We start from the raw sequence: 16,916 nt of genomic DNA, 5'->3' as shown, positions 1-16,916 counted from the left end.
TCACACACCACTCTCCACCACTGTCACACACCACTCCCCACCTCTACCACACACCACTCTCCACCACTGTCACACACCACTCTCCACCACTGACACACACCACTCTCTATTACTGTCACACACCACTCTCCACCACTGTCACACACCACTCACCACCACTGCCACACACCACTCTCCACCACTGCCACACACCACTCTCCACCACTGTCACACACCACTCTCCACCACTGTCACACACACCACTCTCCACCACTGACTCACACCACTTTCCACCTATGCCACACACCACTCTCCACCACTGTCACACACCACTCTCCACCACTGCCCCTCACCACCCTCCACCACTGCCCCTCAACACTCTCCACCACTGTCACACACTACTCTCCACCACTGTCACACACCACTCTCCACCACTGCCACACACCACCCTCCACCACTGTCACACACCACTCTCCACCACTGTCACACACCACTCTCCACCACTGCCCCTCACCACTCTCCACCACTGTCCCTCAACACTCTTTACCACTGCCCCTCACCACTCTCCACCACTGTCACACTCCACTCTCCACCACTGACACACTCCACTCTCCACCACTGTCACACACTACTCTCCACCACTGTCACACTCCACTCTCCACATCTGCCACACACCACTCTCCACCACTGCCACACACCACTCTCCACCACTGCCCCTCACCACTCTCCACCACTGCCACACACCACCCTCCACCACTGTCACACACCACTCCCCACCACTGTCACTCACCACTCTCCACCACTGTCACACACCACTCCCCACCACTGTCACTCACCACTCTCCACCACTGTCACACACCACTCTCCACCACTGCCACACACAACTCTCCACCACTGTCACACACCACTCTCCACCACTGTCACACACCACTCACCACCACTGCCACACACCACTCTCCACCACTGTCACACACCACTCTCCACCACTGACACACACCACTCTCCACCACTGCCACACACCACTCTCCACCACTGCCACACACCACTCTTTACCACTGTCACACACCACTCTCCACCACTGTCACACACCACTCTCCACCACTGTCACACACCATTCTCCACCACTGTCACACACCACTCTCCACCACTGTCACACACACCACTCTCCACCACTGCCTCACACCACTCTCCACCTCTGCCACACACCACTCTCCACCACTGTCACACACCACTCTCCACCACTGTCACACACACCACTCTCCACCACTGCCTCACACCACTCTCCACCTCTGCCACACACCACTCTCCACCACTGTCACACACCACTCTCCACCACTGCCCCTCAACACTCTCCACCACTGCCACACACCACTCTCCACCACTGTCACACACCACTCTCCACCACTGTCACACACCACTCTCAACCACTGCCACACACCACTCTCCACCACTGTCACACACCACTCTCCACCACTGTCACACACCACTCTCCACCACTGTCACACACCACTCTCCACCACTGCCACACACCTCTCTCCACCATTGTCACACACCACTCTCCACCACTGCCACACACCACTCTCCACCACTGTCACACACTACTCTCCACCACTGTCACACACTACTCTCCACCACTGCCCCTCACCACTCTCCACCACTGCCCCTCAACACTCTTTACCATTGCCCCTCACCACTCTCCACCACTGTCACACTCCACTCTCCACCACTGCCACACACCACTCTCCACCACTGTCACACACTACTCTCCACCACTGTCACACTCCACTCTCCACATCTGCCACACACCACTCTCCACCACTGCCACACTCCACTCTCCACCACTGTCCCTCACCACTCTCCACCACTGTCACACACCACTCTCCACCACTGACACACACCACTCTCCACCACTGTCACACACCACTCTCCACCACTGTCACACTCCACTCTCCACATCTGCCACACACCACTCTCCACCACTGCCCCTCAACACTCTCCACCACTGTCACACACCACTCTCCACCACTGCCCCTCACCACCCTCCACCACTGCCCCTCAACACTCTCCACCACTGTCACACACCACTCTCCACCACTGCCACACACCACTCTCCACCACTGCCCCTCACCACTCTCCACCACTGCCCCTCAACACTCTCCACCACTGCCCCTCAACACTCTCCACCACTGTCACACACCACTCTCCACCACAGCCACACACACCTCTCCACCACTGCCACACACCACTCTCCACCACTGTCACACACCACTCTCCACCACTGTCACACACACCACTCTCCACCACTGCCTCACACCACTCTCCACCACTGCCACACACCACTCTCCACCACTGTCACACACCACTCTCTATCACTGCCACACACCACTCTCCACCACTGCCACACACCACTCTCCACCACTGTCACACACCACTCTCCACCACTGTCACACACAACTCTCCACCACTGCCACACACCACTCTCCACCACTGTCACACACCACTCTCCACTACTGCCGCACACCACTCTCCACCACAGTCACACACCACTCTCCACCACTGTCACACACCACTCTCCACCACTGTCACACACCACTCCCCACCTCTACCACACACCACTCTCCACCACTGTCACACACCACTCTCCACCACTGTCACACACCACTCTCCACCACTGCCCCTCAACACTCTCCACCACTGTCACACACCAATCTCCATTACTGCCACACACCACTCTCCACCACTGTCACACACCACTCTCCACCACTGTCACACACCACTCTCCACTACTGCCACACACCACTCTCCACCACTGTCACACACTACTCTCCACCACTGTCACACACCACTCTCCACCACTGCCCCTCAACACTCTCCACCACTTTCACACACCACTCTCCACCACTGCCACACACCTCTCTCCACCATTGTCACACACCACTCTCCACCACTGCCACACACCACTCTCCACCACTGTCACACACTACTCTCCACCACTGTCACACACCACTCTCCACCACTGCCCCTCAACACTCTCCACCACTGTCACACACCACTCTCCACCACTGCCCCTCAACACTCTCCACCACTGTCACACACCACTCTCCATTACTGCCACACACCACTCTCCACCACTGTCACACACTACTCTCCACCACTGTCACACACCACTCTCCACCACTGCCCCTCACCACTCTCTACCACTGCCCCTCAACACTCTCCACCACTGCCACACACCACTCTCCACCACTGTCACACACCACTCTCCACCACTGACACACACCACTCTCTATTACTGTCACACACCACTCTCCACCACTGTCACACACCACTCACCACCACTGCCACACACCACTCTCCACCACTGCCACACACCACTCTCCACCACTGTCACACACCACTCTCCACCACTGTCACACACACCACTCTCCACCACTGACTCACACCACTTTCCACCTATGCCACACACCACTCTCCACCACTGTCACACACCACTCTCCACCACTGCCCCTCACCACCCTCCACCACTGCCCCTCAACACTCTCCACCACTGTCACACACTACTCTCCACCACTGTCACACACCACTCTCCACCACTGCCACACACCACCCTCCACCACTGTCACACACCACTCTCCACCACTGTCACACACCACTCTCCACCACTGCCCCTCACCACTCTCCACCACTGTCCCTCAACACTCTTTACCACTGCCCCTCACCACTCTCCACCACTGTCACACTCCACTCTCCACCACTGACACACACCACTCTCCACCACTGTCACACACTACTCTCCACCACTGTCACACTCCACTCTCCACATCTGCCACACACCACTCTCCACCACTGCCACACACCACTCTCCACCACTGCCCCTCACCACTCTCCACCACTGCCACACACCACCCTCCACCACTGTCACACACCACTCCCCACCACTGTCACTCACCACTCTCCACCACTGTCACACACCACTCCCCACCACTGTCACTCACCACTCTCCACCACTGTCACACACCACTCTCCACCACTGCCACACACAACTCTCCACCACTGTCACACACCACTCTCCACCACTGTCACACACCACTCACCACCACTGCCACACACCACTCTCCACCACTGTCACACACCACTCTCCACCACTGACACACACCACTCTCCACCACTGCCACACACCACTCTCCACCACTGCCACACACCACTCTTTACCACTGTCACACACCACTCTCCACCACTGTCACACACCACTCTCCACCACTGTCACACACCATTCTCCACCACTGTCACACACCACTCTCCACCACTGTCACACACACCACTCTCCACCACTGCCTCACACCACTCTCCACCTCTGCCACACACCACTCTCCACCACTGTCACACACCACTCTCCACCACTGTCACACACACCACTCTCCACCACTGCCTCACACCACTCTCCTCCTCTGCCACACACCACTCTCCACCACTGTCACACACCACTCTCCACCACTGCCCCTCACCACCCTCGACCACTGCCCCTCAACACTCTCCACCACTGCCCCTCACCACTCTCCACCACTGCCCCTCAACACTCTCCACCACTGCCCCTCACCACTCTCCACCACTATCACACTCCACTCTCCACCACTGACACACACCACTCTCCACCACTGTCACACACTACTCTCCACCACTGTCACACTCCACTCTCCACATCTGCCACACACCACTCTCCACCACTGCCACACACCACTCTCCACCACTTCCCCTCACCACTCTCCACCACTGCCACACACCACCCTCCACCACTGTCACACACCACTCCCCACCACTGTCACTCACCACTCTCCACCACTGTCACACACCACTCCCCACCACTGTCACACACCTCTCTCCACCACTGTCACACACCACTCTCCACCACTGTCACACACCACTCTCCACCACTGCCACACACAACTCTCCACCACTGTCACACACCACTCTCCACCACTGCCACACACAACTCTCCACCACTGTCACACACCACTCCCCACCACTGTCACTCACCACTCTCCACCACTGTCACTCACCACTCTCCACCACTGTCACACACCACTCTCCACCACTGTCACACACCACTCTCCACCACTGTCACACACCACTCTCCACCACTGCCACACACAACTCTCCACCACTGTCACACACCACTCTCCACCACTGTCACACACCACTCTCCACCACTGTCACACACCACTCTCCACCACTGTCACACACCACTCACCACCACTGCCACACACCACTCTCCACCACTGCCCCTCAACACTCTCCACCACTGTCACACACCACTCTCTATCACTGTCACACACCACTCTCCACCACTGTCACACACCACTCTCCACCACTGCCACACACAGCTCTCCACCACTGTCACACACCACTCTCCACCACTGCCACACACCACTCTCCACTGTCACACACCACTCTCCACCACTGCCACACACCACTCTCCACCACTGCCGCACACCACTCTCCACCACTGTCACACACCACTCTCCACCACTGCCACACACCACTCTCCACCACTGCCACTCACCACTCTCCACCACTGTCACACACCACTCTCCACCACTGTCACACACCACTCACCACCACTGCCACACACCACTCTCCACCACTGCCCCTCAACACTCTCCACCACTGTCACACACCACTCTCTATCACTGTCACACACCACTCTCCACCACTGTCACACACCACTCTCCACCACTGCCACACACAGCTCTCCACCACTGTCACACACCACTCTCCACCACTGCCACACACCACTCTCCACTGTCACACACCACTCTCCACCACTGCCACACACCACTCTCCACCACTGCCGCACACCACTCTCCACCACTGTCACACACCACTCTCCACCACTGCCACACACCACTCTCCACCACTGCCACTCACCACTCTCCACCACTGTCACACACCACTCTCCACCACTGTCACACACCACTCTCCACCACTGCCCCTCAACACTCTCCACCACTGTCACACACCACTCTCCACCACTGCCCCTCAACACTCTCCACCTCTGCCACACACCACTCTTCACCACTGTCACACACCACTCTCCACCACTGTCACACGCCACTCTCCACTACTGCCACACATCATTCTCCACCACTGTCACACACCACTCTCCACCACTGTCACACACACCACTCTCCACCACTGCCACACACCACTCTCCACCACTGTCACACACCACTCTCCACCACTGCCACACACCACTCTCCACCACTGTCACACACCACTCTCCACCACTCACACACCACTCTCCACCACTGTCACACACCACTCTCCACCTCTGTCACACACCACTCTCCACCACTGCCACACACCACTCTCCACCACTGCCACACACCACTCTCCACCACTGTCACACACACCACTCTCCACCACTGCCCCTCAACACTCTCCACCTCTGCCACACACCACTCTTCACCACTCTCACACACCACTCTCCACCACTGCCCCTCACCACTCTCCACCACTGCCCCTCCACACTCTCCACCACTGTCACACACCACTCTCCACCACTGCCACACACCACTCTCCACCACTGCCACACTCCACTCTCCATTACTGCCACACACCACTCTCCACCACTGTCACACACCACTCTCCACCACTGCCCCTCACCACTCTCCACCACTGCCCCTCAACACTCTCCACCACTGCCCCTCACCACTCTCCACCACTGCCCCTCAACACTCTCCACCACTGTCACACACCACTCCCCACCACTGTCACACACCACTCTCCACCACTGTCACACACCACTCTCCACCACTGCCACACAACACTCTCCACCACTGCCACACACCACTCTCCACCACTGCCACACACCACTCTCCACCACTGCCACACACCACTCTCCACCACTGCCCCTCACCACTCTCCACCACTGTCACACTCCACTCTCCACCACTGACACACACCACTCTCCACCACTGTCACACACCACTCTCCACCACTGTCACACACCACTCTCCACCACTGTCACACACCACTCTCCACCACTGCCCCTCACCACTCTCCACCACTGCCACACACCACCCTCCACCACTGTCACACACCACTCCCCACCACTGTCACTCACCACTCTCCACCACTGTCACACACCACTCCCCACCACTGTCACTCACCACTCTCCACCACTGTCACACACCACTCTCCACCACTGTCACACACCACTCCCCACCACTGCCACACACCACTCTCCACCACTGTCACACACCACTCTCCACCACTGTCACACACCACTCTCCACCACTGCCACACACAACTCTACACCACTGTCACACACCACTCTCCACTACTGCCACACACCACTCTCCACCACTGTCACACACCACTCTCCACCACTGTCACACACCACTCTCCACCACTGCCACACACCATTCTCCACCACTGTCACACACCACTCTCCACCACTGTCACACAGCACTCTCCACCACTGTCACACACCACTCACCACCACTGCCACACACCACTCTCCACCACTGTCACACACCACTCTCCACCTCTGCCACACACCACTCTCCACCACTGTCACACACCACTCCCCACCACTGTCACACACCACTCTCCACCTCTGCCACACACCACTCTCCACCACTGTCACACACCACTCTCCACCTCTGCCACACACCACTCTCCACCTCTGCCACACACCACTCTCCACCACTCCACACACCACTCTCCACCACTGTCACACACTACTCTCCACCACTGTCACACACCACTCTCCACCACTGCCCCTCAACACTCTCCACCACTTTCACACACCACTCTCCACCACTGCCACACACCTCTCTCCACCATTGTCACACACCACTCTCCACCACTGCCACACACCACTCTCCACCACTGTCACACACTACTCTCCACCACTGTCACACACCACTCTCCACCACTGCCCCTCAACACTCTCCACCACTGTCACACACCACTCTCCACCACTGCCCCTCAACACTCTCCACCACTGTCACACACCACTCTCCATTACTGCCACACACCACTCTCCAACACTGTCACACACTACTCTCCACCACTGTCACACACCACTCTCCACCACTGCCCCTCACCACTCTCTACCACTGCCCCTCAACACTCTCCACCACTGCCACACACCACTCTCCACCACTGTCACACACCACTCTCCACCACTGACACACACCACTCTCTATTACTGTCACACACCACTCTCCACCACTGTCACACACCACTCACCACCACTGCCACACACCACTCTCCACCACTGCCACACACCACTCTCCACCACTGTCACACACCACTCTCCACCACTGTCACACACACCACTCTCCACCACTGACTCACACCACTTTCCACCTATGCCACACACCACTCTCCACCACTGTCACACACCACTCTCCACCACTGCCCCTCACCACCCTCCACCACTGCCCCTCAACACTCTCCACCACTGTCACACACTACTCTCCACCACTGTCACACACCACTCTCCACCACTGCCACACACCACCCTCCACCACTGTCACACACCACTCTCCACCACTGTCACACACCACTCTCCACCACTGCCCCTCACCACTCTCCACCACTGTCCCTCAACACTCTTTACCACTGCCCCTCACCACTCTCCACCACTGTCACACTCCACTCTCCACCACTGACACACACCACTCTCCACCACTGCCACACACTACTCTCCACCACTGTCACACTCCACTCTCCACATCTGCCACACACCACTCTCCACCACTGCCACACACCACTCTCCACCACTGCCCCTCACCACTCTCCACCACTGCCACACACCACCCTCCACCACTGTCACACACCACTCCCCACCACTGTCACTCACCACTCTCCACCACTGTCACACACCACTCCCCACCACTGTCACTCACCACTCTCCACCACTGTCACACACCACTCTCCACCACTGCCACACACAACTCTCCACCACTGTCACACACCACTCTCCACCACTGTCACACACCACTCACCACCACTGCCACACACCACTCTCCACCACTGTCACACACCACTCTCCACCACTGACACACACCACTCTCCACCACTGCCACACACCACTCTCCACCACTGCCACACACCACTCTTTACCACTGTCACACACCACTCTCCACCACTGTCACACACCACTCTCCACCACTGTCACACACCATTCTCCACCACTGTCACACACCACTCTCCACCACTGTCACACACACCACTCTCCACCACTGCCTCACACCACTCTCCACCTCTGCCACACACCACTCTCCACCACTGTCACACACCACTCTCCACCACTGTCACACACACCACTCTCCACCACTGCCTCACACCACTCTCCTCCTCTGCCACACACCACTCTCCACCACTGTCACACACCACTCTCCACCACTGCCCCTCACCACCCTCGACCACTGCCCCTCAACACTCTCCACCACTGCCCCTCACCACTCTCCACCACTGCCCCTCAACACTCTCCACCACTGCCCCTCACCACTCTCCACCACTATCACACTCCACTCTCCACCACTGACACACACCACTCTCCACCACTGTCACACACTACTCTCCACCACTGTCACACTCCACTCTCCACATCTGCCACACACCACTCTCCACCACTGCCACACACCACTCTCCACCACTTCCCCTCACCACTCTCCACCACTGCCACACACCACCCTCCACCACTGTCACACACCACTCCCCACCACTGTCACTCACCACTCTCCACCACTGTCACACACCACTCCCCACCACTGTCACACACCTCTCTCCACCACTGTCACACACCACTCTCCACCACTGTCACACACCACTCTCCACCACTGCCACACACAACTCTCCACCACTGTCACACACCACTCTCCACCACTGCCACACACAACTCTCCACCACTGTCACACACCACTCTCCACCACTGTCACACACCACTCTCCACCACTGTCACACACCACTCTCCACCACTGTCACACACCACTCACCACCACTGCCACACACCACTCTCCACCACTGCCCCTCAACACTCTCCACCACTGTCACACACCACTCTCTATCACTGTCACACACCACTCTCCACCACTGTCACACACCACTCTCCACCACTGCCACACACAGCTCTCCACCACTATCACACACCACTCTCCACCACTGCCACACACCACTCTCCACTGTCACACACCACTCTCCACCACTGCCACACACCACTCTCCACCACTGCCGCACACCACTCTCCACCACTGTCACACACCACTCTCCACCACTGCCACACACCACTCTCCACCACTGCCACTCACCACTCTCCACCACTGTCACACACCACTCTCCACCACTGTCACACACCACTCACCACCACTGCCACACACCACTCTCCACCACTGCCCCTCAACACTCTCCACCACTGTCACACACCACTCTCTATCACTGTCACACACCACTCTCCACCACTGTCACACACCACTCTCCACCACTGCCACACACAGCTCTCCACCACTGTCACACACCACTCTCCACCACTGCCACACACCACTCTCCACTGTCACACACCACTCTCCACCACTGCCACACACCACTCTCCACCACTGCCGCACACCACTCTCCACCACTGTCACACACCACTCTCCACCACTGCCACACACCACTCTCCACCACTGCCACTCACCACTCTCCACCACTGTCACACACCACTCTCCACCACTGTCACACACCACTCTCCACCACTGCCCCTCAACACTCTCCACCACTGTCACACACCACTCTCCACCACTGCCCCTCAACACTCTCCACCTCTGCCACACACCACTCTTCACCACTGTCACACACCACTCTCCACCACTGTCACACGCCACTCTCCACTACTGCCACACATCATTCTCCACCACTGTCACACACCACTCTCCACCACTGTCACACACACCACTCTCCACCACTGCCACACACCACTCTCCACCACTGTCACACACCACTCTCCACCACTGCCACACACCACTCTCCACCACTGTCACACACCACTCTCCACCACTCACACACCACTCTCCACCACTGTCACACACCACTCTCCACCTCTGTCACACACCACTCTCCACCACTGCCACACACCACTCTCCACCACTGCCACACACCACTCTCCACCACTGTCACACACACCACTCTCCACCACTGCCCCTCAACACTCTCCACCTCTGCCACACACCACTCTTCACCACTCTCACACACCACTCTCCACCACTGCCCCTCACCACTCTCCACCACTGCCCCTCCACACTCTCCACCACTGTCACACACCACTCTCCACCACTGCCACACACCACTCTCCACCACTGCCACACTCCACTCTCCATTACTGCCACACACCACTCTCCACCACTGTCACACACCACTCTCCACCACTGCCCCTCACCACTCTCCACCACTGCCCCTCAACACTCTCCACCACTGCCCCTCACCACTCTCCACCACTGCCCCTCAACACTCTCCACCACTGTCACACACCACTCCCCACCACTGTCACACACCACTCTCCACCACTGTCACACACCACTCTCCACCACTGCCACACACCACTCTCCACCACTGCCGCACACCACTCTCCACCACTGTCACACACCACTCTCCACCACTGCCACACACCACTCTCCACCACTGCCACTCACCACTCTCCACCACTGTCACACACCACTCTCCACCACTGTCACACACCACTCACCACCACTGCCACACACCACTCTCCACCACTGCCCCTCAACACTCTCCACCACTGTCACACACCACTCTCTATCACTGTCACACACCACTCTCCACCACTGTCACACACCACTCTCCACCACTGCCACACACAGCTCTCCACCACTGTCACACACCACTCTCCACCACTGCCACACACCACTCTCCACTGTCACACACCACTCTCCACCACTGCCACACACCACTCTCCACCACTGCCGCACACCACTCTCCACCACTGTCACACACCACTCTCCACCACTGCCACACACCACTCTCCACCACTGCCACTCACCACTCTCCACCACTGTCACACACCACTCTCCACCACTGTCACACACCACTCTCCACCACTGCCCCTCAACACTCTCCACCACTGTCACACACCACTCTCCACCACTGCCCCTCAACACTCTCCACCTCTGCCACACACCACTCTTCACCACTGTCACACACCACTCTCCACCACTGTCACACGCCACTCTCCACTACTGCCACACATCATTCTCCACCACTGTCACACACCACTCTCCACCACTGTCACACACACCACTCTCCACCACTGCCACACACCACTCTCCACCACTGTCACACACCACTCTCCACCACTGCCACACACCACTCTCCACCACTGTCACACACCACTCTCCACCACTCACACACCACTCTCCACCACTGTCACACACCACTCTCCACCTCTGTCACACACCACTCTCCACCACTGCCACACACCACTCTCCACCACTGCCACACACCACTCTCCACCACTGTCACACACACCACTCTCCACCACTGCCCCTCAACACTCTCCACCTCTGCCACACACCACTCTTCACCACTCTCACACACCACTCTCCACCACTGCCCCTCACCACTCTCCACCACTGCCCCTCCACACTCTCCACCACTGTCACACACCACTCTCCACCACTGCCACACACCACTCTCCACCACTGCCACACTCCACTCTCCATTACTGCCACACACCACTCTCCACCACTGTCACACACCACTCTCCACCACTGCCCCTCACCACTCTCCACCACTGCCCCTCAACACTCTCCACCACTGCCCCTCACCACTCTCCACCACTGCCCCTCAACACTCTCCACCACTGTCACACACCACTCCCCACCACTGTCACACACCACTCTCCACCACTGTCACACACCACTCTCCACCACTGCCACACAACACTCTCCACCACTGCCACACACCACTCTCCACCACTGCCACACACCACTCTCCACCACTGCCACACACCACTCTCCACCACTGCCCCTCACCACTCTCCACCACTGTCACACTCCACTCTCCACCACTGACACACACCACTCTCCACCACTGTCACACACCACTCTCCACCACTGTCACACACCACTCTCCACCACTGTCACACACCACTCTCCACCACTGCCCCTCACCACTCTCCACCACTGCCACACACCACCCTCCACCACTGTCACACACCACTCCCCACCACTGTCACTCACCACTCTCCACCACTGTCACACACCACTCCCCACCACTGTCACTCACCACTCTCCACCACTGTCACACACCACTCTCCACCACTGTCACACACCACTCCCCACCACTGCCACACACCACTCTCCACCACTGTCACACACCACTCTCCACCACTGTCACACACCACTCTCCACCACTGCCACACACAACTCTACACCACTGTCACACACCACTCTCCACTACTGCCACACACCACTCTCCACCACTGTCACACACCACTCTCCACCACTGTCACACACCACTCTCCACCACTGCCACACACCATTCTCCACCACTGTCACACACCACTCTCCACCACTGTCACACAGCACTCTCCACCACTGTCACACACCACTCACCACCACTGCCACACACCACTCTCCACCACTGTCACACACCACTCTCCACCTCTGCCACACACCACTCTCCACCACTGTCACACACCACTCCCCACCACTGTCACACACCACTCTCCACCTCTGCCACACACCACTCTCCACCACTGTCACACACCACTCTCCACCTCTGCCACACACCACTCTCCACCTCTGCCACACACCACTCTCCACCACTCCACACACCACTCTCCACCACTGTCACACACCACTCTCCACCACTGTCACACACCACTTTCCACCACTGCTACACACACCACTCTCCACCACTGTCACACACCACTCTCCACCACTGCCACACACACCACTCTCCACCACTGTCACACACCACTCTCCACTACTGCCACACACCACTCTCCACCACTGCCACACACCACTCTCCACCACTCTCACTCACCACTCTCCACCACTGTCACACACCACTCTCCACCACTGTCACACACCACTCTCCACCACTGTCACTCACCACTCTCCACCACTGCCACACACCACTCCACCTTCCGTAATCTTCCTACTCCTACCTTAAACTTCCTTCTCGTTCCTGCCTTCCTTATTTTTCCTAATCCTTCTATGTTCTTCAACCATCAATATCCACTAACAACAACCAACAGCCACCACCAACACCTTCTCCTCCTCGACCTTCTCATTCTTCCTCCTCAACCTTCTCCTCTTTCTTCCTTGACCTTCTCCTTCCTCCTTGACCTTCTCCTTCCTCCTCGACCTCCTCCTTCCTCCTCGACCTTCTCCTTCCTCCTCGACCTTCTCCTCTTTCTTCCATGACCTTCTCCTTCCTCCTTGACCTTCTCCTTCCTCCTCGACCTCCTCCTTCCTCCTCGACCTTCTCCTTCCTCCTCGACCTTCTCCTCTTTCTTCCATGACCTTCTCCTTCCTCCTTGACCTTCTCCTTCCTCCTCGACCTCCTCCTTCCTCCTCGACCTTCTCCTTCCTCCTCGACCTTCTCCTCTTTCTTCCTTGACCTTCTCCTTCCTCCACGACCTCCTCCTACCTCCTCTTTCTCCTCCTTACTCCTCCTCCTTCCTCCTCGACCTCCTCCTCTAACTACAACAACCAACCACCATTACTATCAGTGCTCAACTGCAGGCCATTCTGGCGTGTTTGGAGGAAGTACGTCATGACGACAAAGATGTTTTTGTATTTGTCGATAGCCGAGGAGCACTTGAGTCCTTAAACAGTCGAAATCCAGTCTTCATGTCCATAGTTGAGGATTGTAAGAAAAGGATAAATGAGATACAGCTGAAAGGTCACAATGTGAAATTCATGTGGATTCCATCTCATGTTGGAATAGTGCTCAACGAGGTGGCGGATGACTTGGCCAAACATGCCACATCAAAACCACAAGTTGACATCGAATGTGAATTCACAATGAGACAAATAAGAAGCAAAATCAGAAATATTCAGCCACAGGCAGAAGTGGCGAGGAGAGGTATAATGTATGAGGGAAGTCAAACCAAGCAACACTACATGTGTGTGTTAGTCAAAACACCCATTTCACTTATGGTAAAATGAGAAATCCTTGGAGTGACTGTGCACATGCGGCTCAGGCTTGGGTACAAATATTACTGGGAATATGGGATAGGTGTTCATGATAATGACACGAAGTGTCAACTATGTGGTATGTTAAGGTCTCACACCCTTGTCCATTATGTTCTTGATTGTCCCTTGATTAATGTATATAGAAACAGTGAGATTAGGACTGTTCCTGAACGAATAGCCTGGATGTGTCACAACGGAAAGGTTGATGATATTCTGGATAGATATAAGAATTTTGCACCAAGACTGTAATCTTTTGTTGAATTATCTGCATGTCTTGCAAATTGTCTATACAGTATACCTAGGTCATAAAAGTATTTGTGTGTACGTCTGATACCATACTACTTGTGTAAAGGAGGAAATGTATATGTTTATCTCTCAGAATGTTCGGTAATATGTTTATTGTTTGTGATGTGTGTATATATATGTATGAACACGTTGTACTGAACGGGGTGAGAATAGCTTGAGCTACCTCATCCCTTTGTGAGTATTTTACCTCAATAAACTTATTTCAATTTCAGTTTCAATTTCAACTACTATCAATAACCATAACCATCAATAACCACTGCCATCAACCTAAACAATCATCAACCACCTCAACCATCAACAAACACAGCAATCAACCACCACAACAATAATCCACCACAGCAATCAACCACCATTACCATCAACCACCACAACCATCAACCAGCACAACAATTAACCACCATTACCATCAACCACCACAACAATCAACCACCACAACAATAATCCACCACAGCAATCAACCACCACAACCATCAACAAACACTACCATCAACCACCACAACAATTAACCACCACAACCATCAACCACCACAACAATCAACCACCACAACAATTAACCACCACAACCATCAACCACCACAACCATCAACCACCACAACCATCAACCACCACAACCATCAACAAACACTACCATCAACCACCACAATCATTAACTACCACCACCATCAACCACCTTAGCCATCAACCATCACAGACATCAACCACCAGAGCTATCAACCACCAATACCATAAACCACCACAACCTCAACCATCATTAACATTAACCACCACTACCACTAATCACAACCATCAGATACCACAATTACCAACCACAGCAATCAACTACCACCACTAGAACCAACCACTACCACCAACAATAAACATCACCCACCACTGCCACCAACCACAACCTACCACCACAGCCACCAACCACAACCCAGCAACAATTCCACCACCACTACCATGGATTCTCCATTAAGTGAAAGTAATGAATAAAATATTTTTAACCTGCCTTTTATTATGGTTCAGTTTTATTTCTAGTATATGTAGAAATATATTTTTAAAATATTTCTACATTTTTTATATATATTCCATCAATCAGGAAAACGATTTTTATGCAACATTTAAGGTTGCGACACGGTCTCAAAATTGTTTAGCCAAAGTTGTGCAGTAAGTTGTGGCAACTTATTTACAACCACACAATAACGTAGCTAATACATGAAAACAAACGTTGCCACACCTGGCTACTCTCCCGACCCACACCTGCAGATGAGAGAGAAAACTGAAGCATACACCTGGTAACTCTCCACCCCCACACCTGCACATGAGAGGGAACACTGATACCCACACCTGCTACTCTCCCTCCCCTCACCTGCAGATGGGAAGGAACACTAAAGCCCACACCTGGCTACTCTCCCCGCCCACACCTGTAGATGAGAGGGAACACTA

General features: G+C 55.7%; 2 protein-coding genes across 5 annotated transcripts in view; one reads left to right on the top strand and one right to left on the bottom strand.

The window, feature by feature from the left end:
• Window positions 1-16,916, top strand: part of LOC138350668 (uncharacterized) — a 625,641-nt gene that overhangs the window by 438,469 nt on the left and 170,256 nt on the right. The gene's annotated exons all lie outside the window — the stretch shown is intronic.
• The window catches only part of LOC123747784 (uncharacterized), a 39,449-nt gene that overhangs the window by 16,399 nt on the left and 6,134 nt on the right, over window positions 1-16,916 (bottom strand). The gene's annotated exons all lie outside the window — the stretch shown is intronic.

The sequence above is a fragment of the Procambarus clarkii genome, chromosome 46 (genome assembly GCF_040958095.1).
Source record: "Procambarus clarkii isolate CNS0578487 chromosome 46, FALCON_Pclarkii_2.0, whole genome shotgun sequence".
NCBI lineage: Eukaryota > Metazoa > Arthropoda > Malacostraca > Decapoda > Cambaridae > Procambarus > Procambarus clarkii.
This window is presented reverse-complemented; position numbering and strand designations above follow the sequence as displayed.